At 36.0% G+C, this 27,266-nt stretch overlaps 1 long non-coding RNA gene across 1 annotated transcript; it reads left to right on the forward strand.

Moving 5' to 3' along the window:
• The first annotated feature begins 1,923 nt into the window (after nt 1-1,923).
• On the forward strand, nt 1,924-26,920 carry LOC115434491 (uncharacterized). The gene is made up of 3 exons (XR_003937545.1): nt 1,924-1,990; nt 18,983-18,987; nt 26,907-26,920. It is a non-coding gene; the product is annotated as an uncharacterized LOC115434491 (long non-coding RNA).
• Nucleotides 26,921-27,266: the final 346 nt, after the last annotated feature.

Here is a 27,266-nt window from a genome sequence, read left to right on the forward strand (position 1 = left end):
CACAAGACGCGCCTCCAACAATCAGACCTCATTTTCCCTCATAAAAAGAAGATCAGTGCAGGCCCATGACCACAGCAATCACATTAGCAAAGCCCTTTCTTATGGAAACAGGCCAAGTTTAAAGAGAAGGGTGAAATTTGGGGCACTTTTCAATCAACAAAACAGAAATATATTGTTCCGGGACATTGGGATGAGTCAGTATGGGTTTGTTGAGGCTGGTATCCATGCTAACGATTTTGGTTTGTAGGTTTTGGCAACTCATGTTTTCTGCCAGTGTGTGTTTGGTTTTAGAATATAGGCTGATTTGGAACAATGATTACAGGGTTACGAGAGATGTTTTTGTGTTATGTTTATGTAAGACACCATTTTTTCTACTCCGTTCTAACAGATTGCCGAGGTGTCTTCATGGGGTTTTTTTTTAAATAAAAGTGTCTTCTTTGCCAATTCTTTTGCACCTTTGTTTTTAGGAAGAACTTAACTTTCAATATCTGGCCATTAATTATCATTATTATACATAATAAATGCTGAAAACAATGTGTTTTAGCAAAAAAGAAAAAAAAACAACTTGAAGTTTTTAGCATATTTATGATCAGAAACAACTGTAAATGTCCACAATGAAATTTTTTAAATAAACTTTTAACTATTTTACATCTGCTCAAACATGCTTTTTGGTCTTGAACATTCAGTGTCCATATTATAGCTTCTTTTTTTTTTTTTTTATGTGTCGCTTTTAATTAACATACCGGCCAAATATGAAGAAATATCATGAAGAAGAATAACGTTTTTTGACAAGAAGAAGAAGAAAGTAATAATAATAAAATGTATAGTTTGGCAATAAAAGTGTCTTTTTTGCCAATTCTTTTGCACCTTTGTTTTCAAGAAGAACTTAACTTTCCATACCTGGCCATTAATTATCACTATTATAGATAATAAATGCTTAAAACAATGTGTTTTAGCAAAAAAGAAAAAAAAATACTTTTTTTTAGAATATTTACAATCAGAAACAACTGTAAATGTCCACAATGAAATTTTTTAAATAAACTTTTAACTATTTTACATCTGCTCAAACATGCTTTTTGCTCTTGAACATTCAGTGTCCATATTATAGCTTCATATTTATTTTTATGTTTTTTTTATATGTCGCTTTTAATTATCATACTGGCCAAATACCATAAAGAAATATCATGAAGAATAACATTTTTTGACAAGAAGAAGAAGAAAGTAATAATAATAAAACGTATAGTTTGGCAATAAAAGTGTCTTTTTTGCCAATTCTTTTGCACCTTTGTTTTCAGGAAGAACTTAACTTTCAATATCTGGCCATTAATTATCACTATTATAGATAATAAATGCTTAAAACAATGTGTTTTAGCAAAAAAGAAAAAAAAAAAAAGACTTTTTGCATATTTACGATCAGAAACAACTGTAAATGTCCATAATGAAACTTTTTAAATAAACTTTTAACTATTTTACATCTGCTCAAACATGCTTTTTGCTCTTGAACATTCAGTGTCCATATTATAGCTTAATTTTTTTTTTTTTATATGTTGCTTTTAATTAACATACTGGCTGAATATCATGAAGAAGAATAACATTTTTCAACAAGAAGAAGAAGAAGAAAGTAATAATAATAAAACGTATGGTATAACTATATCATTTTTTTTAATATGTCGCTTTTAATTAACTTACTGGCTGAATATCATGAAGAAGAATAATGTTTTTCAACAAGAAGAAGAAGAAGAAAGTGATAATAATAAAACGTTTGGTATAACTATATCATTTTTTTTTTAATATGTCGCTTTTAATTAATATACTGGCCGAATATCATGAAGAAGAATTATGTTTTTTGACAAGAAGAAGAAGAAAGTAATAATAATAAAACGTATAGTATTACTATATCATATTTTTTTAATATGTCGCTTTTAATTAATATACTGGCCGAATACCGTGAAGAAGAGTAACATTTTTTGAGAAGAAGAAGAGGAAGAAAGTAATAATAATAAAAAATAATAGTAAAATTGTAGCATAAAAATAGTAAAATAACAAACATGGCAATGACAGAAGAGGTTTTCCTAATGTAGATAGTGATATTGATATTGATAAAGGCAGATGTCATAAATATATCAGCAGTTTTCCACTCAGTCACTCTTTCTGGAAATGACTTCCTTTGAATCTCAACACTGCCTCACAGCCAACCCAGCAAATTACAACAAATTACAAAAGGAAAATCTACTGAATTTGTCTTAATGAGGTGCAGATGGAAACATACTGAGGAATAAGATGACGTTTGAAAACTGACACTGAAGCAAACAGTTGTAAAATTGGCAAAAACATGAATTGGATCCTTTCTGCAACACATCCAAGTTTTGGCCTTGTCTGTGATGAATCTGGTGTAATACTTTGAATGAACCCTCATAACAAAACATAACATAGGTTGAGTTCCAAACATGAGCAAAACATACACAAATACTGCAGATAAAATTAAAAATATGACAAAACCAGTGAATTTAGGCTGTTATAATGTCATGGCTAACGTTTGGTTTAGGGAAAGAACTAAAACAGGATGATGCTGTAAGACGAAAAGTAAAAATCAAACAGTTAGGGTTAAGTTTACAACAATGATTTGGGTTGGAAATAAGTGTCAGGTCTACAATAAGAAGAAAACTAAATGAAACTGGGCACAAACAATCCCTCCTTTGTCACCAAATTGTTGTGATATCCTCAGTCACCTCCTACTAAGGATTGTAAGAATTTTATCACTTTTTCTACACCCACTAACAAGAAGTCTCCAGACGATCACAAGATACATAAATATAGGTCAATTTCATACCCAGTTACTGACCCACAGTGTTGTTTTTGTAGTAAATTTGGGTTGTTTACTTGGCCATCCTTTACTTCTAACCATTTTACACCAATGCGATGACACTAAACATCTGCGAATAATTGTCACGCTGCACATTTAACCCATAAAGACCCAGTGCTGCTTTTGTGGCAGTTCCCAAATTATTATTATTATTTTTTTATTTTTTTTTTTTTACACCATTTTATTACCATTTATTATAATATTATCCCCTGTATTTTGTGGTGTTGGTTTTTTTTTTTTTCAGCAAAAATCATGTATTTTTCTGTATTTACTCACCCACAGTGTTGTTTCTGTAGTAAATTTGGGTTGTTTACATGCCCATCCTTTACTTTTAACCATATTACACCAATGCGATGACACTAAACATCTGCAAATAATTGTCACTCAGCACATTTAACCCATAAAGACCCAGTGCTGCTTTTGTGGCAGTTCCCAAATTAATTTTCTTTCCTCCTTTTTTTTAAATTTTATTTTATTTTATTTTTTTACCATTTTATTACCATTTATTATAATATTATCCTCTGTATTTTGTGGGTTGTTTTTTCAGCGAAAATCATGTATTTTTCTGTATTTAACTTCCTGATCATGTAGACCAGGGGTGTCAAACTCATTTTAGTTCAGGGGCCACATTCAGCCCAATTTGATCTCAAGTGGGCCGAACCAGTAAAATAATAACAGTAAAAAAAAAAAAGTAAAATTCTATTAGGATCAGGTTTACATCTAGAAAGTTTCCTTTAAACTCTGAATAATATAAACAACTTGAATTGTCTTAAGAAAAACAAGTGCAATTTTAACAATATTATGCCTCGGTTTATCAGTTTATCATTTACACGTGCACTACAATCGCACAAAACCTTTAGTTACAGGCAGAATATTGGCAAAATTGCATTTACTTTTCTTAAGACATTTCTGTTTGTTCATATTTGTTCAGGTTATTCACATTTTTTGTATATGTATAGTTTGGTAATGTAAACATTTTCATGTAATTTTACTTTTTTACACCAAAAAACAAAGAGAAAATTTGGGGTTGTCATTATTCATAGGTTTTACTGGTTCTGACCCACTTGAAATCTAATTGGACTGTATGTGTCTGTTTGTGGAACTTGAATTAAAATGATTTTGACACCATAGATTGTTAAAACCTTCAGTGTAATTTTTGCAATTTTTCACAAATTCATCCCGCAGGCCGGATTGGACCCTTTGGCGGACCAGATTTGGCCCCCACGCCGCATGTTTGACACCTGTGATGTAAATGTTCAAGGAAGCTCAGATTAAAGCTGAGGGTTGTTTCTTAAAAAACAAAGAAAACTGAAAAAAAGTGACGTTTTAAGCAAACATATCAACAACTGAACATAAAAATAAGTATCTACAACTAATGTCCTTTATCAAACTCCCTGGTGAATCAATGTTGTAGAAGATGACAGTGTTTCCACGGTAACTACGGAACCTCTGAATGTCCAAATGGGTCATATTTGATGACCATGAAAAGATGAAAAACTGTATTTTACACCAATTAATTCCATGTATTGATAGGATTAGTGGATGAACAGTTATTAAACAGTTTATAACTGTAGATGGTTTGTGTCACCGGTGGCCGTTTGGGTTAAAATCAACCTCACTGTTTGCATTTCCTGTATTATGGATGATGACTGAATAAACATAAACTTGAGCCTGAATGTGTCCCAGTTGAAAATGCTCTAGCTGCCATTCTTAAAGGTGCAGGAGACTTTCATGACCAATTTTTCATCAGATCCGTAAAACCTCAGTCATATCCTCAGTATCATGAATCTAAGTCTTTCTGTGATTACTCACCTGAATCTCTTGCATTACGATGAACAATTTCGAAGTGCCATCCACCATAAACAAAACGTTTGTTTACAGAGCTGGAAGGTAACTCAGGCAACTTCGGAATTTTGTTGTGACGTGCATTGTGGGAAAGGGAAGTTTGCGCAGCTGCCTGAGAGTGGCAGCGCGACCATATGATATTATATGGATGAAACAAACAACGCGGAAACGTCTGAAACACGGAAACGGCTGAAGGGATATGCATAGAGGGAAGGGAGTTCCTGCCGTTTCCACGTCGTGTCTGTAGTAGCTGCTGCTGCTGCCAGGTGCCTTCGCGAGCCTCCGTTTCCCACAATGCACGTTGCAACAAAATTCCGAAGATGCCCAAGTTACTTCCCGGCTGTTTGTCTGTTTATGGTGGATGGCACTTTGGAATTGTTCACCGTAATGCAAGAGATTCAGGTGAGTAATCACAGAAAGACTTACAGATTCATGATACTGAGGATATGACTGAGGTTTGACAGATTTGATGAAAAATTGATCATGAAAGTTTCCCGCACCTTTAAAATATAGGATGACCATGAAAAGACGACAAACTGCATTTTACACCAATTATTGACAAGTTTTGATAGGATAAATAGATCAGAAGTTGTTAAACATTTTAGATCAGCAGATTATTTTGGTCGCCAGTTGATGTTTGGGTCTTTACGGGTTAAGATCACTACAAGTTCCTGTCTTCAACCACAACCAAAGTGGATTTTTCACCTTTGATTTGTGGCTTGATGTTTGTTTTTCTACATGGTTTAAGACTGACATTCTAACTCAAAAGCATAATTCTGAATTCCGCTTTACACGTGTCAAATGCCGCTAGAAGCTGTTCTACAAATGGGTAATTTACAGCAGGTTTATTCAATCAAATGCCATTTTACCACCTTTAAACAGATTTAGCTTTTTAGAAACAAAACCATCAACACAAACATTCCCATTCATTGTTTTTTTCTTCAAATTTGTCATATTTTTTGTCAATTTATTTCTACTAAAGCAAACCAAGCGCTCAGATGTTCACTTAAAAAAGAAAACACTGTTTGATGAGCTCAAAAAGATTTTTTATTTTTGTGAGGAAAAACAGAACTGGAGGCTATTTTTGTGTGTCTCTGTCTTTGTGTGATCACACCACCAATGTTGCAAACAGGCAGGAGGGATGAGAGGTTGGAGGGGAAATCAATAGCTCCTCTGAGCGTATTGCCTGACATAACCTTGTCAGACCAGGGCAAGGGTACACTCCGATGCTAAAGAATAGAAGGGGTGTTGTTGTTCTATAATTAAAAATACCGCATGTGCATTTGGAGAAGAAATATTTTTGGATTTGTGGGAATTTGACATATATCTGCACATATTCTTGAAAATTTCAGCAACTGTTGTTATGGAAAGAAACATACTGGTATCTCACTTTTATTCTAGTAATCACACATTATATGCTCAATTTCTAGAGTAAAAACACTGAATCCGTACACATACTGGTGTAGTACGTCAGTATATTCATGTGTTCATCTCATCTTTAGCCAAGATTTCAATCCTCTGATGAATACTGATGAATTCATACTATGTAGCAACTGAACTGAAGCTCCGAAATGTTGTAAAAATGTAATACATGCAACAAATAAAGTTGACAAGACAAGACAAGACAAGACAAGACAAGACAAGATAAGATAAGATAAGATAAGATAAGATAAGATAAGATAAGATAAGATAAGATAAGATAAGATAAGATAAGATAAGATAAGATAAGATAAGATAAGATAAGACAAGACAAGACAAGACAAGACAAGACAAGACAAGACAAGACAAGACAAGACAAGACAAGACAAGACAAGACAAGACAAGACAAGACAAGACAAGACAAGATAAGATAAGATAAGATAAGATAAGATAAGATTTTCTTGCACATACTGAAACATACAGATATATTTCTTTACCCAAAGCCTAATCAGCCACTACAGTTGCGGAAATAAATATTAGACCACTCCTTGTTTTCTTCAATTTCTTGTTCATTTTAATGCCTGGTACAACTAAAGGTACATTTGTTTGGACAAATATAATGATAACAACAAAAATAGCTCATCAGAGTTTAATTTCAGAGCTGATATCTGTTTTCTGTGGGGGTTTTTTGATAAAAACCAAAATTATTTCAGTTTTTACATTAATATCTATGGCATTGTACTGACAAAAACAGTGCTTTTAGACATTCATGTTTTCTTTTTGGTCTGTTTTAGTCACATGATACACACAGGAGTTAGTACTTGATTGCATAACCATTGTTTTTGATGACTTTTGATGGTCTAATCATTTTTTCCGTGGAGAGAGAGAGAGAGAGAGAGAGAGAGAGAGAGAGAGAGAGAGAGAGAGAGAGAGAGAGATAAAAAAAAATCCTGCTGTTTTTACGGAAAAAAAACTGGCAGCTGTGGTTTCCAGAACAATACTGTAAAAAACACATCCAACTGTAAACATATTTACAGAGTAACATGTAGATTTAACATTTTAAACATGTCGATTTAACACTGGATTTAAACGGTAAATGGACTGCACTTATTTAGCTCATTTTCTACACCTTCATGGTGTCCAAAGCACTTTATGAAACCACCAGGTCCGACTGGGAGCAGTTAAGGGTTCAGCGTCTTCCATGGACACTCTGACATATGGACAGTCAGAGCCAGGATTGGAACCACCAACCCTTTGGTTATTGGATGAGCAGCTCGGTTATGGTCTTGCGATTTAAACGGCATCACATTGTATTTCAATTTACAGTTTTATTTTCTAAAAACAATAGAAATACATCATTTCTACATACAAATCTAGTTTTGTTCACATACTCTTCCTGTAAAAACTACAGCCATATTTGATTTAATCGTTAACACAAAAATCTTTTCAAATAAACAACTTCGCATTGTATTGTCAGTTTTTTTATGTTGCAATTTTACAACTTTTTGGTGTTAATTCTACGTACAGTCATTTTTTACAGTGTAGATAGATAGATAGATAGATAGATAGATAGATAGATAGATAGATAGATAGATAGATAGATAGATAGATAGATAGATAGATAGATAGATAGATAGATAGATAGATAGATAGATAGATAGATAGATAGATAGATAGATAGTATTTTCTTGCATGTACTGAATCATACAGACTGATTTTTTACCAGTTTAAAGCCTAATCAGTGCCTATATCTGTGGTCCCCCTCTGTGAACTCTACTGATCTACTAATTGTTAATCACCTCGAAATCATTGACGTCACCTTCCCTCCTTCTCGCTTCACAGACACGCACACGAATCCCACACAGAGTCCCAGAACAGTAACAGTGGACGGTCCTACAGTCACACACATGCAGGTCATGGCTCAGGCACTAGCACATGGGGGATTTGGGCCAAAATCTCCACTGAGGTGAGGGGTGAGGCGGGGTCATCAGGCTGGGTGTGCGTCTGCATGTCATGTGCTCGTACACGGGCATGTGCACCCTCACCTCACCACTGGCCTCGCCGCATAAACACAAACACTCACATCATGGCCACGTAAGAAACACTTCAGTTATATTATCAATTTTCCAAAACAAGGTTATGGAGAGCTTTACAGGGTGAAGAGTACAGAGGAATAAAAATAAACAGTATGTGTTGTAAGACTCATGAGAGAGAAAAAAAAAAGGCTAAATGAAATATCCGTATGTGTTTATTCTTCTTGATGCTTTAGCGATAGCAGTAGATATTCTTTGTCGTTTTTCCACTGGACATCTGTGCAAAACTTTACCGATATTTACTAAATGTCGAAAAAACAAGTGCGTAATGTCGGTTTTTCCATTAAATCACAAATGCGATGATTTGTTTATTTATTACTGTGAGATGACATAAGAAGTCATTCCATAAACATGGCAACAAACATAAACACCATGTTGATTTACAGATATATTCACTATTATTATATATTACTCCTCGTATACTCTACTCGTATTAAATTCTAAAATGATCGGGTTTCCTGGTGTGTCCACACATACTGCGACATGTTTCTTCTTCTTCTTCACTTGTCGTAACGTACATCAGCATCCGTTTTTTTAATTCGCCTGACTCTAGTTGCAAAAAAGATCTTTCCATTGCAGTTTTGCGGGATATACCATTTGTGCTACACCCGAAAAACCACCTCTTGTCAGCACAAAAAACTTTTAATCAAAAAATGAGACTTTTGGTGAAATTGTCGTTTTTCCATTACTTCAATTTTTATGCGCAAGTTATATTTGCGCAATTTGAGGGTCAATGGAAAAGTGACTACTGATGACTGTAATGACAAGTTATTACTTCCTCTAGATAGCAATACACCAACTGTGGATCTAAACCAGGGGTGTCAAACTCATTTTAGTTCAGGGGCCACATACAGCCTAATATGAGGTAAAGTGGGCCAGACTAGTAAAATAATAGAAATAATAGAATAACTACTTAAAAATAATGTCAAGTCTAAAGTTTTCTCTATGTTTTTGAGCGAAAAAAGTTAAATTCCGTAACGAAAATATTGACATCTATGAAGTGTACTTGAACATAACACGAACAAATATCAACAACCTGAAAATTCTTAAGAAAACTAAGTGCAATTTTAACAATATTACACCTTAGTTTATCGTTTTTACATGTGCATCACAACAAACAGATCCCAGTGGATCTACAAATACATAAAACATTTAGTAACAGGCAGAATATTGGTATAATTCCACATACTTTTCTTAAGACATTTCAGCTTGTTCACATTTGTTCAGGTTATTCACATTTTTTCTAAAAGGCTAGTCTGTAAATGTAAACATTTTTGTGTAATTTAACTTTTTTTATAGACTTGCGTTTATGTGACGTTGTCTCTTTTAATGTTTTTAATGTTTACTATTTAATTTTACCCTGTTTTGGTTTTTCATTTATATTGACATACATGATTTTTTTATTCCATTCCTTCATTTTGCATTGATCTGACAGCATCATGTTATGTTATTTCTGCCTTCTCCACTACGATACATTCAAACTTAGTCATGTTTTCGTGTTTGCAGTACTCATCTCTTTTATTGTGTTGTGTTGTTTTCTGTGTTTTTATTCTGTCGTTGTGCACTTTTGCTTTGTCTGTCAAAACACTTTCTAAACTCAGTTTTTAAAAGTGCTACATAAATAAAGTTATTATGATTATTTTTTACACTAAAACCAAAAGGTAAATTTGCAGGTTTCATCATTTATAGGTTATTATGATAGTATTTTACTGGTCTGACCCACTTCAGATTGAATTGACCTAAAATGATTTTAACATCCTTGATTGTTAATATCTTAAGTGTAATTTTTCCATTTTGCAAATTCATCCCACTGGCTGGACTGGACTCTTTGGTGGTCTAGTTTTGGCCCCCGGACTGCATGTTTAACACCTGTGATCTAAACTATTAAAAATCTGATGTTTAGTGATTATAAGTTATACAAGATGTTCATAACCATTTTATAAGCCAAAAAAACAAAGCAAAACAACAAAAAATACAAAATAAATAAATAAATAAAATAAAAATAAATAAATGAATAAAAAATGTAAAAAAAAAAAAAAAAAAAAAAAAAAAAAGAATAAATAAAATAAATAAAAATTAAAAAATAATAATAAAAAAAAAAAAAAAAAACACTGAAATCTGGTATATTTCAGTTTTTGCACACAGGTTTGTCTGTAAATACCAAACTATATAACCACACTCACATAAGCTATAAAGTCAGTACCATATAAACACCAAAATATATGGTGGATTTTCAGATTACTTCAGATAAACCAGCTGACACAGTCTACAGGAGCACTGGACAGTCCTACAGTCGCTCACATGCGGTTCAGTGGCTTAGACAGTACCACATGGGGGATTTGGGCCAAAATCTCCACAGAGGTGAGAGGTGAGGCGGGGTCATCACGCTGGGTGTGCGTCTACATGTCATGTGCTCGTATAAAGGCACGCACGCCCTCAGACGTTTAACTCTGGGGCTTTAGAAGGCAAATCGGGTCAGCTGTGTGACTGAGGGACGGCCGGGCTGTCTGCTGTCTAACACTATTTCTGGAACACTGTATATTAGGATCAGTGTTGGGAGTAATGCGAAACAAAAGTAATGGATTACAGTAATGGATTACTTTTAGCTGTGACGCAGTAGTGTAAGGAATTACTAATCAATTCTCACTAATATTTCACTCGATACACGTTCAGTAAGGCTTTTTGTCCGTAATTTAATTGCTCAAATGAAAAAAACCAAACAAGTGTTAAGAGAACGCAAACCTCCGCCAAGCTCCCTGAACAGTGTGCATGTGTGGATCGACTATTTCTTTTTAAATTAAACAGTTTCAAGGTTGTTCCATACAGCAGAAATGGTTGAAGCTTGGTACCAGTCATGTGTATGTTAAATTATATTAAATTCCAATCAATATTTGTTGAGTTATAATGAAAAATGTGTGGTAAATGGGATTTTCAATGTTAAATTGAAATGTCCACAGAGTCCACATTCCACCGTGGATGTGGACAATTTTGTACCAGACACAAGATATTGTTATAAGCTACGGGTGGATCAAATTGGAGGCTAATTGGAGTCGTTTTGAATTGTTACAATTCTGGGACAGTAATATTTAGGGATGTCTGATAATATCTGCCCACCAATATTATCGGCCTGATATTGGCATAAAAATGTAATATCAGTGAATATCGTCATCGTTTTTTTTTTTGCCTATCATTAAAACCGATAAAATAATGCCTTGATTTCACCGGCATTTACCAACACATAAATGAAGCATTGTTTGTAGCTGAAAGAAATGTGCAGTTTTCAAAACTGTACAGTGGAGTTGCCACACTGTAATAGAGTCATGGAGGGAGGGAGAGAAAATAAATAAATATGGCATTTTTTCCACAACTTAAGTTGAAGTATGTATTCTTTGCACAGACAGTGTTTACATTTTGAAAGCCTTGTTGCATTTGAGAATGCATCCAATGGGGAATAGGGTGGTCCAGTAATTTGAGAAAAAAATAAATTCAATGAAAGAAGTCTAGGCACCTTCCCAAATTGTTCCAAATGTCACTTTATTTTATTTTGCACAGTTTTAGGTTGATATATTCAGTGAATGGCAGTGCTCAAGATAGGTCAACCTCACAATGTATTTTCAATATTGTCATGTTGTGATAAGAAATGATCATAATTTTAGAGAACTTTTCTCTCAGATGATTAACTAAGAGCGTCAATCTGACTCAAACTACATTAAATAACCATTTGCTAAGTTGTATTATCCAAAACAAAAAAGGAAACAATTAAAATAAAATATTTATATTTAGAGGGCTAAACCGACAATGCGTATACTCATACTTACAGATCTTTGTTTTTCAGCTAGTTGTCATGTACTTTCTCCACCTTTTCAATGGCATGTTTCTTCAGAGTTTTCAGAATAGATGCATTTTGCCATACAACCAAGAGCTCGTCAATTGTCTCACGACTGGCATTTCGGATGGATTTGCTCTCCTTCAAATGGTGGTGGAAACACTGCAATACTTGCTTTACAGTTGGTAATGGTTTGTATCTTGTAATAATCTCTCTGTCAGCAGAGCCAATCAAATAAATTTCATTAGTTTGTCGTGTGGATGCCATAGTGAATGATCTAAAGACAAGAACTGTGGAGAAGACGAGGTAGGATGGTTAGAGGAAAGATGACATCTTGAGCACTGCCTTCTTTTCACCCTATCAGAAATTTTGCATAGATACACATTTCATTGAAACAAACAAATTGAGAAGGTGCCTTGGTTACTACAATGAAGTTGGATTTTCTGAACCACACTAATGGGGAATCACAATAAAATTAGGCATGATGTGTTAATTCCATGACAGGAGATATGTGATGTTACCTAAAATTAGTTGAATATCCCACATATATCGGCAGCGGTATCGGTAGATATCAGAGTCGGAAATTAAGCGTTGGACAGTATCGGCATATGGGTTTTTGGCAAAAAAGCCAATATTGGACACCCCTAGTAATATTATAAAGGTAATAAAAAGTAAATAAGCTGTAATTTGGAAGTACCTTGCACAAGACTGATTAGGATACACATAAAACCATTAGCATTAACTATTAGCATTGACTCTTTATTACTGTTCCTTAAGTCATATATTGTACGGTCATTTGTTTATTTGCACAATCATGAGCTTCAAACTGAACAAACATTGCAATTCATGCACAGCAAGGAAAACTGTTATCAAATGAAAAGTGCTTTATAATGATTAATAAAGAGCTAATGTGCTACTAATATGAGCAGCTACTTAATGGTGGATATGTGGAATATAAACCCTCTTGCCTTATCCCCGTTTCCTCATCCCCTCTTCCTACCTGCAGTACCTTTAAGGATCATTACACCACAGGATCCATCTTCAGTGACGACAGGACCATGTAAAATACATGGCGCTTGTCTTGGCTTAATGTATTGCTATGGAAGCAGAGGAGACCATCTTAATGACCACATAGCTTCATTATTTCAAATATTAATGTAATTTCCCCCTTTTGTCTCTCCTGTACATGAAAGAGCAGACCACCGGCATGGCTACTGTAGAGGAAAAAGTAGATAAATAGAAACTGCAATTGCAGGATTTAAGATTTTTGGGATGCGTCTTTGGTTTTTGACGTCCTCTACAATTTCAGAAGACCTTCATCTCTAAAGGGAAAACTTACACTAATGGCACCATTTCCTGTAGATGTTGTTTACTGACTGTATTAACACATTCTGTTCTAACGCTGCTTTCGTACAAACAGGAATCAACAAAAGTCCTGTCTTGTTTGGATCAACTATCAAGGTCATGAAGGTGAAGCAACAACGACAAGTTCAGTCATAAACCTTCAACCAATTCAACTATTTATCAAATTAAATGCTCTAAAACGACACGATCTGGTTGACCTCAGTACTCTTATTATAATGTATAAAGCCCATGAACATATGCTCCCCTACAGTCTGCAGAAGATGTTTGAGCCCAGGCAAAGTAATTATAATTTAAGGGGAACTGAAATCTACAAGAAAATTAAGTGTAGAACAAACATAAAAAGCCAGTGTATCTGTTAGAGGGGTACATTTGTGGAAGAATCTGAAGCAAAACTTAAAAATGTCTTCTTCAGTCTGTGCATTTAAAAGGATGTATAAATCCACTATAGTAACAAAATATAGAACATTAGAAGTACGCATAAAATAAGATATAATAGTTAATTGGTTATCATGATAGAAAGATACTATCATATTTATTGATCATTGTATTTGGAGTAAATATTTGGGGTGGATATGTATATTATAGTTTATATTGAAAACGGTTGATTATTGCAAATCTGATTGTGTATGAGATGACTAAAAAGAAAAAGTGTATATGAATGGTTTTTATGGATGTTTTGTGTTATTGTAAAAAATAGAGGAAAATGTGTGTTAAAGCAAAGGAGGTGGATCTAGTTTGATTATTAGTTTGTAAAAAGGGGGTGGGAGTCAATAAGTTCTACTTCTTCCCACTCCTTTTCAAGCGCAAAACTTTTTTATTTATTTGTTTTGACCGTGTTGTATGATTCTTTATCTGATGATTCTATGTGCTTGAAATAAACTACTACTACTACTACTACTAGTTACCTTAAGACATTTCACTGCAGTTGAACAGTCAATTTTATGTGCATTATGAAGCCAAAATTAAAGTTTATTATCAATATGCCTTCACACTGTGCATTCATTACATAACGTAAGGCCGTCTTCCACATGCAACCATGCTGACCTCCATCTACTGCAGGACATGGATACTGAAAATTGATTAGTAATACCTTACACTACTGTGTTACAACAAAAAGTAATCCGTTACTGTCATGCATTAGTTTTGTAATGTGTTACACTCAACACTGATAATGGACATGAGCAAAATGAGATGTAACACCATTGTTTTATACAGTTTTCTTTCTCCGCATGGATGCACAAAATCAGACATTTTTTTGGTAAATCTTATCTTTTGGGAAACAAGATGTGGATGAAAGGCTGAAATGTAGAGAAAAATATCTACATTGATTAGGAAGTTATTTTATGATATGAAAGATGTTAATGAAAGCTGTGTTATTTCACTGCATATTTGTTTGACACCAGCTGTTAAAGAGGTCATACTTTGCTAAACCCACTTTTATTAGTCTTTGGTTCATTTATTTGTGTATTTGGACCCTAATAGTTCCAAAAGTGTGAGTTTGAACTCTCCAGGTGCTGCAAAGCTATCTGTATATTCATTTTGGCAAAAATGGAGTGGATTTCTGCAACCCGTTTCAATTCCTGCTTAATTTGTTACATCTATAACTAGTTACATCACGACATTTGCACATACAAGGTCAAGACTTCAGATGGACATTTCTCAGAGTAATACATAATTGTTTGTCAGCAGCAGTGGTTGTAGTAAAGACTGAAAATATGTCCAAACTTTGAGTCGATTACCTAAAACAGAGGCGATTTCTCATAGACTGCAAGGGAAGCTCAGCTTCCCCTAAAATTATGAAAATTAAATGGTTAAATATGTTCGGTTGTGTTGACATTTCATTGACTACAAATGTGTTAGAACACGTTCATCTCACAGACGAGTTCGTTCAGAATCACCTTTATCACAAATGAACAGACTCGATGTTGTTCACTTCTCATACATTCTCATTGCGCTGTTTTCTCATTCGATCTCTGCTCAGTGCATTTGTCCGTAGACGCTCAGCGTCCATGCACTTCAATGGGACTGAGTGGAACAGTTTTTTTCATTGCCTCAAAACTGGACGGTAATTGGATAAATGCCACAATGTTGTCCCGCCCCCGGACGCTCAGTGTCTCTGAGGATGAATGGAGCTGTGGGCGGAGCTCGGCTGGGCTGGACGCCAGGATTCCACATGCTGATTGGAGGATCAGTCGAAAGGCTGAATCCTGTTTGATTGACAGCTATTTTGAGATCTACTCCGTCACTGACACAGTTCAGTTTAATACCGTCGCACACTCTGCTGTGAAATCGAGAGAGAAACCACTACGAAATTACTTGTTCATTTCTTGCACTGTAAATAAAACACACTCATTGTACTTCCTTGTTTCAATTTAACATAATTTCAACGTTTTCTTGTTTAGTTGGTACGATAAGGTCACTGAGCATTTTCTTAAAAAGGAACGGAGGGATGAATTTATGTTTAAATAACTTGACAATTTTTTTTGATGTAAGTCGACAATGAGCTTCCCCTGTCTGAAAGACGAGCAGCCACCTCTGACCTAAAATGTTCAGCTGTTAGTTGAACTGGACAGAGCAGCACAGTCAACATCCTGGTGGGGGCGGGGCCTGAACTGGCTCATGTCCATTTAAAGGGCCGGCGCTCAAAACCACCCTTCTGGTGTCATTACTCAGAAATCGTTTTGAACATGGACCTGTGGAGTTGAATTAATGAAGAATTTAGACCCAAGCAGAACATTTACAATTTATGTAGACCACAGGGTAATGTTTTAAAATGCATAATTCCATTTAAAAAAAAGCAAAATATCACTCCTTTAAGATACTCATCTACACTTTTATTGTTTGTTTACTCTCACAGCATATTCCTCCACCATCTGCTTCCTCACTATAGATCCTTTTACTCCCGTATACCCTCATCCCCTTCCTCCATCTCCCACCTTTTCCTCCTCCTTCTTAGTGATAGTTTGTGAAGTGGGGTTGTGTAAGGTACTTATCCATGGTCGATGCATTACCTGTAGTGTATAACGGTCAGTGTTGATGCATTTTTAGAAGAGGAACCTCATACAAAAACCCAACCGCTCCTTTAAATCCGCTTCAGCCGTCTTCATATCACTCTTTCTTTACGTACATTATTCTCTCCTGTATTCTTTTCATATTCAATTACTTCCATCGTCCTTCGCGTCGCTCTACTCCTTCCATCGTCTCCTTTTCATTTTTCTCCTCCCTCCATCACTCGACCCTTCCCCTCTCCTCTTCTTTCTTCCTGCTCTTCTCACTCCTTGCGACCTTCTGCCATTTTTCTTTTTCTCCTCATTTCCTTTCCCTGGCCAGAGAATCAATTTCTGCCCCAGGCATGACCAACACCCCCTTCGCTGCCACATACACACACACCTTTTCACAGTCAAAGTCAAATAAAAATATGAAACTCACCCACACATATTGGCATATGCACTCAAATACACACTTTTTTTTTTTTTTTCTTGCAATCACCGGCGCATACATACACACACATAAACCATCCCCGTGGTTTGGTCAGGCGACAGGGGCTGACCTTTTCACCGATTCCCGTTATTAGAGAAACTGACATTCAAGCCTCTCCACCCCCCAGGACACTGAGACCACTCCTGAACCACACACATGCAAACACACAGTATTTCACCATTTTATCCCTCAGAAGTCATCCAGGAAACTTTGATAAATCTATTGGTGGCTGCTGTTTCCTCACAAAAAAAGAAAAGAAAAGAAAAAAGAAAGGTCCAGGGGAGGAATTCAGGTAAACTGATCCTTCTGTGGTTGAGTGGGTAAAAGGTTTTGCAGTATGCAAACACCTTCCTTTATGTGGAAAGCAAGTCATATGATAGGGATTTTTGTGCATTGATTCAACTAGTTTCGCCATGCAACAGCTGACACTTGGTTCTTTCTACAAAAATAATAATATTAACCCAGAAAGACCCAAACATCCACTGTTGGCCAAAAGCATCTACTGATCTAAACTGTGAATGTCCCATATAAGAATGACGGTAAATGCTATTTTTGTATTTATATGGTTCATCGTGTTAGATTCTTGTTTTATCACATAATGTTAGCTTTTCCCAGATCAGGTTTTTAGTGCATAAACCTAATCAAACCTTCAACCTGGAATGGAATTTTAACTATTAAACTGTAAAATTATTTGTAATACTATGTTTTTTCAAATTTTGTGCAAAAACAATATGTACAGTATGAGTTATTGGGATTTTTTTTATTGGTTATTGTTTTTTTTTGTTTTTTTTGCAAATTAACCCATAAAGACCTAAATCATTTACTGATATAAAAAGGTAAATACCTGCTGATCTACTAATTCTATCAGTACATGTAAATAATTGGTGCAAAATACAGTTTGTCATCTTTTCCTGGTCATCAGATTTGACCCATTTGGACGTTCAGAGGCTTTGTAATGAATGTACATTGATTCACCAGTAAAACCCATGGAGTTGGATCAATGACAGTGGATGGAGGCAGTTGTTTTATGTCCAGTTAATGCTATTTTTTACTGAAGAAATCACCTTTTCTTCAGTTTTTTTTCTGTTTTGATACAATAACTGTTGACTTTACTCTAAGCATCTTCATGATCAGTCAATTAAACGTAGGAAATGAGACGATTTTCACTGGAAAAAATGCTAAATTCAGAGTATAATGTTATAATAATTGGTGATAAATCATAAGGGCGAGGACCTTAACACCACTTGTGGTTTTAATTATTTTTATTTTTTTCCTTTTGTTTACTTATTAACCTTTTATGTACCAGTGCTTATATTTTGTTGGTTGATTTTTGTTTTGATTTCACTGTCTACATGTTCAAAGTAAAGATTTCAATCAATCAATCAATCAATCAGTCCAAATTAGCTACTGATTTACACTCCAACATGTTACTGCAAATCAGGTTTATCAAGAACTGCAAAGTTACAGTAATGGTATGAATTGCAATGTATGAGATGGTCCATAAGCGTCCTCTGTGTTGGGTAATATGCAACTAAAACAACAAAACACATGAATATACAAGAGAACAGCTGTAGAATAACTGTCCACTGTAGTGACCACTATGCATGAAAGGGTTAAAAAATATATACTGAACAACAAAAGAAACGCAAGCTTTGGTCGTTAATTTAGGCAAGAGTTCAGCTGTCCTGTTGAGTTGTCAACTGAGATACACATTACAATAAGTGAGTTATAACCATTGGAGCGTGTGTTTGCAGGCAAACACGACCACGAGTGGTGTTGAGCACGTGTACAAAGTATCGGAGGTGCGGTACGTTTTGAGTGATATGGTAGTGGGAGCAACAAATGGGAGTGGCAATTCCCTTTGTTTATCCGGGGGCTATAAAAAGAAATGGTAAGATTCAAAAGTTACTGCATTACCACGATGCCTCGCCTTAACGATAATCTGAGAGAACGCGCCATTGGTATGCTTGATGCTGGTTTAACGGCTCGCAACGTTGCCAGACGTCTGCAAGTGCACGAGTCCACCATCAGTAGGCTGAGGACACGATTCCGTGACACAGGGACCACTCGGGACAGACCAAGATCCGGAAGACCACGTGTGACCACCCATAATCAGGATCGCCATATTCACTTGGCCCATCTCTGTGACCGTCAACTCAGTGCTACAAGGACAGCAAGAGAGACCCACTGTAAATTTCACAGCTGGATATAAATATCTCATATGAAACCAATATTCATAATAAAACTCCCATATAAACCAATACCGAAACATACTTGCGTTTCTTTTGTTGTTCAGTATATATACAGTATATCTATATTTTTTGGTCTCAGACATAAAGTAGAACTTCACCTGCTACAGTAACTCAGCATCTTATAAGTGCAAACAGCTCTGTGCTTTTAGTTTCTAAAAGACCACACATGCTAATGGAGGGAAATGTTGGAGTATTTTTATCAAACAGCCATATCTGGGCCTCAGATGGAATCCTTCCCACAAAACAGATTGTCCAGTGTGTATGTGTTTTTATGGCAGCATTGTGTTTCTTCTGTGTTTAAAAAAAAAAAAAAACAGAGATGGCAAACAATGCAGTAAAGTTACTATTTAAAGTGTTTTACACATCACATTATGATACATAATGTTTTAGAGAAACCTTATTGTAGACATAAAGTTAACTTGTGAAAAATAGTACTTGGAGGAGCTTTGTAAATACTGACCAAATGGCTCTGTTTGGCAATATTGACAACTTTTATTCATTAAAAACCTGTTGTTGAATCCAAAAGACTTTAGTATTGACAAGACATGTTCAGTTTTAGAAAGGAATACACATCATAATACCATGGCTTCTGCTACTTCATAAAACATCAGTTCTTTCATGAACTTTACAGAATGTGAAAAAATGAGTACCCAGTCAGTTATCAGTAACTTTTACTGTTGCTAACAGTGGTGGGTGTCTTATTGAGTGTCATCCAAAATGAAAATACAATTAATAAATAACATGTAAGAGAGGAAAAAGCTATAATCTTACACAGAAAATAACAAAAAATGCATTCAGGAGGGAATGTAAAACCCAACTTGTGAACCAAAAACATGATCTTTAACCCTTTCATGGTTGAATTATGAGAACCTTATAGTTGAGTTTGTTTTTCTTTGGGTTTTTTTTTGAGTGTTTTTATTCCTCCTTAGGCGTGAAAAAAACAATGAGATTGAGGGTTTTTTTCATAGATTTACAAAAATGTCCACTCAGCTACACCATGAATTTTATTCTTGAAGCAAAGAAACATGTATTTAAAACCCAATATGATAAAGTGATATGAAAACAGTGAAATGAAACCATGTTTAATGCAGCTAATCTGATGTTTTCTCACATTTTAACATTCTAATACTAGTTATTACTCACTTCATGAGGATAATATGCAAAAAAATAACAATTAACAATTGATTTCCACTCAAGAACCAATCAGCAACAGCAAAGTTACAGTAACGGTATGAATTGCAGTTTATGAGATGATGCATAAGTGTCCACTGTGTTGGCTGATATGGAACTAAAACAACTAAACCCATGAATATACAAGAGAACAGCTGGAGAATAACTGTCCACTGGAGTGACCACTAAGCATGAAAGGGTTAATTGTGGTTTTATTTGGTAAATGACTGATTTTCATAATAGATGCAGAAAAAAGTATGCATATGTTTTTGACTTAGATTGAGCTGCAGAACTCGACTGTGTTTTCATCAGTGGGGATAAACTTCCAGTGATCTGAGAGGACATATACACCTCACCTATGTTTCCAAACTGTAGAAAATCTACTCCATGATTTGGATTTTTTTTTTTAAATCACAGGTGTTTTCAGACAGGTAGAGGGATTAAATACATGACTCACTGCTGTAAATAATCACTAATGAAAACTCAGACACCTTGTTTTATTGTTCATTTGCTGTACTTCCTGTAATAGTGGACAGAGTCTTTATTAACCCTTTCATGCACAAATTATGAGAACCTTAATCAAAATTTTTTCCTGAGTGTTTTTATTCCTCTTTCGGAATGAAAAAAACAATGCGACTGAAAAAAATTTTTCTGAAAAATAAATAAAAATAAATAAAATAAAAATAATTGAAAAAAATTTTTAAAAAATACATTAAAAAAAATAATAATGAAAAAAAAAAAAATTCTTATGAACCTATTGTTTATGAAGTTGCAAAAATGTCCACTCAGCTGGACACCACACGTTTAATTTTTGATGCACAGAAACATGTGTTTAATGATAAATTGTGTGAAAACTATGGGGAGGGCTTGTAATTCTGGAGGTTTATGATCAGGAGAGATCTACATAATGTTACCAATTCATGTCAGAAAAGATATGTAATGTCTTAAAACGTTAATAAAGATATGTGTAAAAAACAAAACAAAACAAAAAAACAACGAAAAGAACAACAAAATCCATGAATATACAAGAGAACAGCTGTAGAAGAGCTGTCCACTGTAGTGACCACTATGCATGAAAGGGTTAATGTCAGCTTCAGAAACTAGCAGGTCTGTGTTTAAAGAAGGCTTGTATTAGACATTTATTGTCTTTGTCACCCCACCCCCTGAAGGGGATGGAAGGGGTACTGTTTTTGGTTGGGATTGTTTATTTGTATGTTTCTTTCTTTGTTAACACTCAAACAGTAAAACTATTGGTTGAATTCATACCAAATTGGGTTTATAAATTGCCAGCGACCCAGAACAGATCTGATTACATTTTGAGAAAAGTAGGTCAAAGTTCAAATTTTTTATGAATTTTTAAAATCTTTTTTCTTCTCCCATTTACTTATAATGGGCGAAATTTCAAATGTTTATAAAAACGTCAACTTTGTTTCAGTTTACTTCAAACTTGGCACATGTATGAAACCTTGCTTTAATCCACTCACATTTGCACAAATGCCACACACTTCTTTAATTATTACTAAATAAAAGCCCTAAAGTGACACACACCTGCAGTGTCTGAAAGCGCACAATAACACTTCAGGTGAGTGAGCTAAAAATGTTGAAAACAGACTGATTATATTGTTGAATTTATTAAATTATACTTGTAAAACATTACACAACAGGCACTAGAGGTTTATCTAGATTAGTTTCCTTTTTTTCCCCTGATTTCCACATTGGCTATTATTAGAAATTCTCTGTGTAATTGAATATTGCTTTTTATTTGAGGAGATATGATAATAATGGATTGTACCTTGAACTGCCACTCCACACTGATTTTAAGTTAGAGCGTTAGTGAGATTTTTTTTTTTTTTTTTTTTTTTTTTTTTTTAGCTACAAAGTAATTTTTAGGAGAAAACAAGTTCCAGGGCTGTAGAGCAACAGTTGCTGAGCTGTGTGATCGCAAATTGCAATCATTTGTGACATTTCACTCCCCCTCAGTGATTTTTAACGTTGTGGCTTCTATTGTTATTCCTAATTTGCATCGGATATAACAAGCAAAATAACCCCAACACTCACATTTGTGTAGCTGAGGAGACAAAACGCATAAATATAGTGATGGAATTAAGCATATACACGTGGCTGTATTTATTTGTGCATGACCTGACCACAAACAGTAATTGAGCATAACAATACACTTGGTTAGGTCTTATTTAAAATGGGCCAAACTGATTACTGTTATTACAGTGAAATGGCCTCGACTCATTTGAAGTACAGACGCAGATGAAAATAAACACAATCAGCTCGGGCCGTCATCAATCTATCATTACTTTGCGACTGTGTTTTAATGGGCGGATGAATGGAAAGAAGAGATGAAAGCTGTGGAAGTGTACATTTACATGAAGAGAAAGCTCCTGGCTGGAAGAACGAAAAAAGGAGGTAGAGACGACACTCACATCCTATCTGTGCGTTTGATGTGTGCGTATGTTTGATGTGCGCGTACGTATCTGTCTATAGTCGTATAATCCTAACATAACAAGTTCCAGTGAGTGAGCCCTTAGCTGCATAATGAACTCAGATTAAAGCTGTCAATCATCAACAAAACTGAGGGCGCTTTAATAGAAAAATACAATAAGTTTCACTCGTACACAAACAAGTCTAGGAATGAAAATATTACACACACGGCCTCGACTAACCCCTGTTTTGTGTCGATATGTTGTACTGCATGACTTCCTTTATTTTCCCAGCTTTAATGCAGTGTGTGTGTGTGTGTGTGAGGTGTGTGTTAGCTTTAGCAGACGGCCTCCCTGTGGCCTCGTAGTGTCACTCAACACTCAGCTCACCTGTGGGTGTGGCCCACAGCAGGTGTGTGTGGATCGGACATGTGTGATCTTGTGTGTGTACAAAGGTGCAGACAGGCCAGTCGAACAGGTCAGTCACGGCCGGTGCTCGGGGCCACAGAGTGGGTGTGGGCGTGTGTGTATGCGTGCGTGTTTGTGTGGATGTACGCCTTCGTGACAGTTTCTGGGAACACAAACAGAGAAGTGGCGCTCGGCCAGATGTGGGTACGTGCACATTTTGAACTTACCCAGCCGCAGGGGATGGGACAGGTAGCATACTTTACACCTCGTCCTTCAGTGTCACTTTCCCTTTTGCATGTTTTGCATGTTTCGCATTGCAAAGACTAATTTATGAAGGTAGTTTAAGGTAACTGTTTTTTTTGTTTGTTTGTTTGTTTGTTTGTTTTTAATTCTTTGTTTATTTGGAAAAGCACAATTTACAAAATTTCTGTTACATGCACAGTTCAATTTCTACACATCACATAAAAACTGCTTATCCAAGATTTTTTGTCATATAAAGAACTTTTAAAGTAAACTAGAAAAGCACTCTGAGAGCGCAGACCTCCGCCAAGGCTGATCAGTGGCCCCCCCTGTGGCCCCCCCCATGCCAAGGAGGTTATGTTTTTGCTTGTTTGTTTGTTTGTCTGTCTGTCTGTTTGTTTGTCTGTCCGTTAGTGTGCAACATACCTCAAAAAGTTATGGACAGATTTTGATGAAATTTTCAGGATTTGTTGGAAATGGGCCCCCCCATGGGCCCCCCCATGGGCCCCCCCACCCCCAATCACCACCAAAATTTAATCATTTCTTCCTTATCCCATTTCCAACAAACCTTGAAAATTTCATCAAAATCTGTCCATAACTTTTTGAGTTATGTTGCACACTAACGGACAGACAAACAGACAAACAAACAAACAAACAAACTAGAAAAGCACTCGGAGAGCGCAGACCTCCGCCAAAGCTGATCAGTGGCCCCCCACACCAAGGAGGTTATGTTTTTGCCAGGGTTTGTTTGTTTGTTTGTTTGTCTGTCTGTCTGTCCGTTAGTGTGCAACATAACTCAAAAAGTTATGGACAGATTTTGATGAAATTTTCTGGTCTGCGCCCCCCCCCACCCTCGATCACCACCAAAATTTAATCATTTCTTCCTTATCCCATTTCCAACAAACCCTGAAAATTTCATCAAAATCTGTCCATAACTTTTTGAGTTATGTTGCACACTAACGGACAGACAAACAAACAGACAAACAGACAAACAAACAAACAAACAAACAAACCCTGGCAAAAACATAACCTCCTTGGCGGAGGTAATAAAGAAAAGTGGGCTGGAAGAGAGGGCTTACTCCATTACTTATGTCTCAGGGAGCAGTCTTGTTGAGTTCATTTGTATTGTTCAATCAAGAATCTACGTTATTTTTAATTTGCACAACAAATTATTCAAGGAAAAGCAAAAAGTATTCTTACGATATTGATGTTTCTTTCAATGAAGGTAATAACTGCACCACAGGTACAATATTGTTGAGGTTGAGGGGGGGCTGGAGATTTTTTGTGCTCCAAAGGGGGGCCTGACAGAAAAAGACTGAGAACCACTGGACTAAAACAAAGATAAAATCTGTAGTTCTCATTATTTCTCAGTTATTATGATAATATTTGACTGGTCTGACCCAATTGAGATTAATTGTTCTGTATGTGGAACCTGAATTAAAATGGTTTAGACACCACTGATTGTTAATATCTTCAGTGTAATTCCTCCTGCGGGCCAGATTAGACCCTTTGGAGGGCCGGATTCGGTCCCCGGGCCTTATGTTTGACACCTGTGCTTTAAATTAACAAAAAACACTGATGTACTCTATCTTACAGTAACTGCACTTGAACATAGCTGTCCGACACATTTAAAAGTTCTAAAATGTTGTTGTTCCATGGGAAAATACAAATGAAAATACAAATACAAAAGCAATTCATGCGTTTTCCTTCCGTCAGTGTGCTAAATAGCTTCATCATCCCACAGCCAATACAAAATGTCATTAAAAGAATGTAATAAGATTGACCTTTTTCCACGGTGTGCATCTCTCTCCTCCCTCCCTGTCTTCCTTCCTTCTCTCTTTCTCTCCCTGTTTTTCCTCTGTGACCCAGAAAGAGAAAAAGCCACCTCATCAGGTTCACCCTCCACCTGTAAGTCAAAAATAGAGCTTGTTGAAAAGACAAATACTCACACAGCTTAAGGGGAAGAAAAAAAAAGAAAAAAGAAAAGTAAGAATACGCTACTTTAACAGTATAGTAGCCAAGACTGGAAACTAACTTTAGTCAACCAGGTCAGTGAGGTCAGTGGATTTACAGTTTCACAAACCAGTTTAACCTCATTTCCTGACTGTACAGGAGCCGTGAGAAGAACAGAAAAGACACACAAGATGAAAGAATGTGTACATTTACAGCAGCTGGAACACGACAATGACTCTTCAAGTGGCCTTTGTTAATGATTTAACTAGGGATGCACCGATACCACTTTTTTCCAGACCGAGTACGAGTACTTACATTTGAGTACTTGCCGATACCGAGTACCAATACGACAGTGGTGGCTGCTCGTCTTTCAGACAGGGGAAGCTCATTACATAAAAAAAAAAAAATTTAAATTGTCAAGTTATTTAAACATACATTCGGCCCTCCGTTCCTTTTTAAGAAAATGCTCAGTGACCCCATCGTACCAGTGGGCATATTTTCCAGGGACTGGACCAGTGTCCTCTCTGCTTAGATGGCCTTGGCCCATTGTGTTGTGGGTGTAAGACTTCAGCCTTTTTAAACTACAGATGCTCCTTTCACTGCGACCTAGCCGACAGTTTGATTGATTTAACTATCTACAAAACGATATTCAACTCGAACAAGAAATGATTAAATTATGGAACTGAAACAAGAAAACGCTGAAATTATGTTAAATTGAAACAAGGAAGTACAATGAGTGTGTTTTATTTACAGTGCAAGAAATGAACGAGTAGTTTCGTAGTGGTTTCTCTCTCTTTGACAGCAGAATGTGCGACAGTATTAAACTGAACTGTGTCAGTGAAGGAGGAGATCTGAAAACAGCTGTCAGTCAAACGGGGTTCAGCCTTTCGACTGATCCTCCAATCAGCACGTGGCATTCTGGCGTCCAGCCCAGCCGAGCTCCGCCCACAGCTCCATTTACCCCCAGAGACGTCCGGCGTCCGGGGGCGGGACAACATCATGGCATTTATCCAATTACCGTCCAGTTTTGAGGCAATGAAAAAAACTGTTCCACTCAGTCCCATTGAAGCCCACAGACGCCCGCAGTCTACGGACAAATGCACTGAGCAGAGATGGATGAGAAAACACAGACACGGGAATAAAGGAGAAGTGAACAACATCACGTCCGTTGATTTGTGCTAAAGCTGATTCTGAATGAACTTGTCTGAGAGATGAACGTGTTCTAACACATTTGTGGTCAATAAAATGTCAACACAACCGTACATATTTAACCATTTAATTTTCATAATTTTAGGGGAAGCCGGGCTTCCCTTGCAGTCTATGAGAAATCGCCACTGCAATACGAGTACTTAATAATCCCATTCCAGTTCTTAGTTCCTTTTGTAAATGTGCTTTATTGTCGTTGTCATTAGTCTGACTGGAACAAAGTGCTGCTACTGACATTTAATGTGTTGGAATGAGCGTTTTTCAATTAATCCACCGGGGGCGCCGCTCTGAATTAACCATACTGGACAAATACCACGAAGAAGAGTAAAGTTTTATGAAGAAGAAGAAAGTCAGTAATAACAAACATGGAGACAACAGAGGTAACACTAATGTGATACTAATATTGCAGCGTTTTCACTGGTAAGGTTTAAAAACTTAGCTTCAGCAGGAAGAGAAAAGAGAAATGAACGATAAGTTTGGTTTTCACTTCCGCTGGCGGCGGTCCGCACTGCTTTGTGCATCCGCTGGTATTCTCATTCTGTTTATGCATCCGCATAAATTCCAAATTCCAAGTTGACTTAAACAAAATTCTTTTATAATACAAATTGCTTTGTATAATCATTCAACTTAATACATTGCAATGTGGATGGACATTAAGCAGCAACTTAGCTCCATATAACTTGTCAACAACGATAATACCTACAATTTGGCACA

This window comes from Sphaeramia orbicularis, chromosome 15 (genome assembly GCF_902148855.1).
Source record: "Sphaeramia orbicularis chromosome 15, fSphaOr1.1, whole genome shotgun sequence".
Classification (NCBI taxonomy): domain Eukaryota; kingdom Metazoa; phylum Chordata; class Actinopteri; order Kurtiformes; family Apogonidae; genus Sphaeramia; species Sphaeramia orbicularis.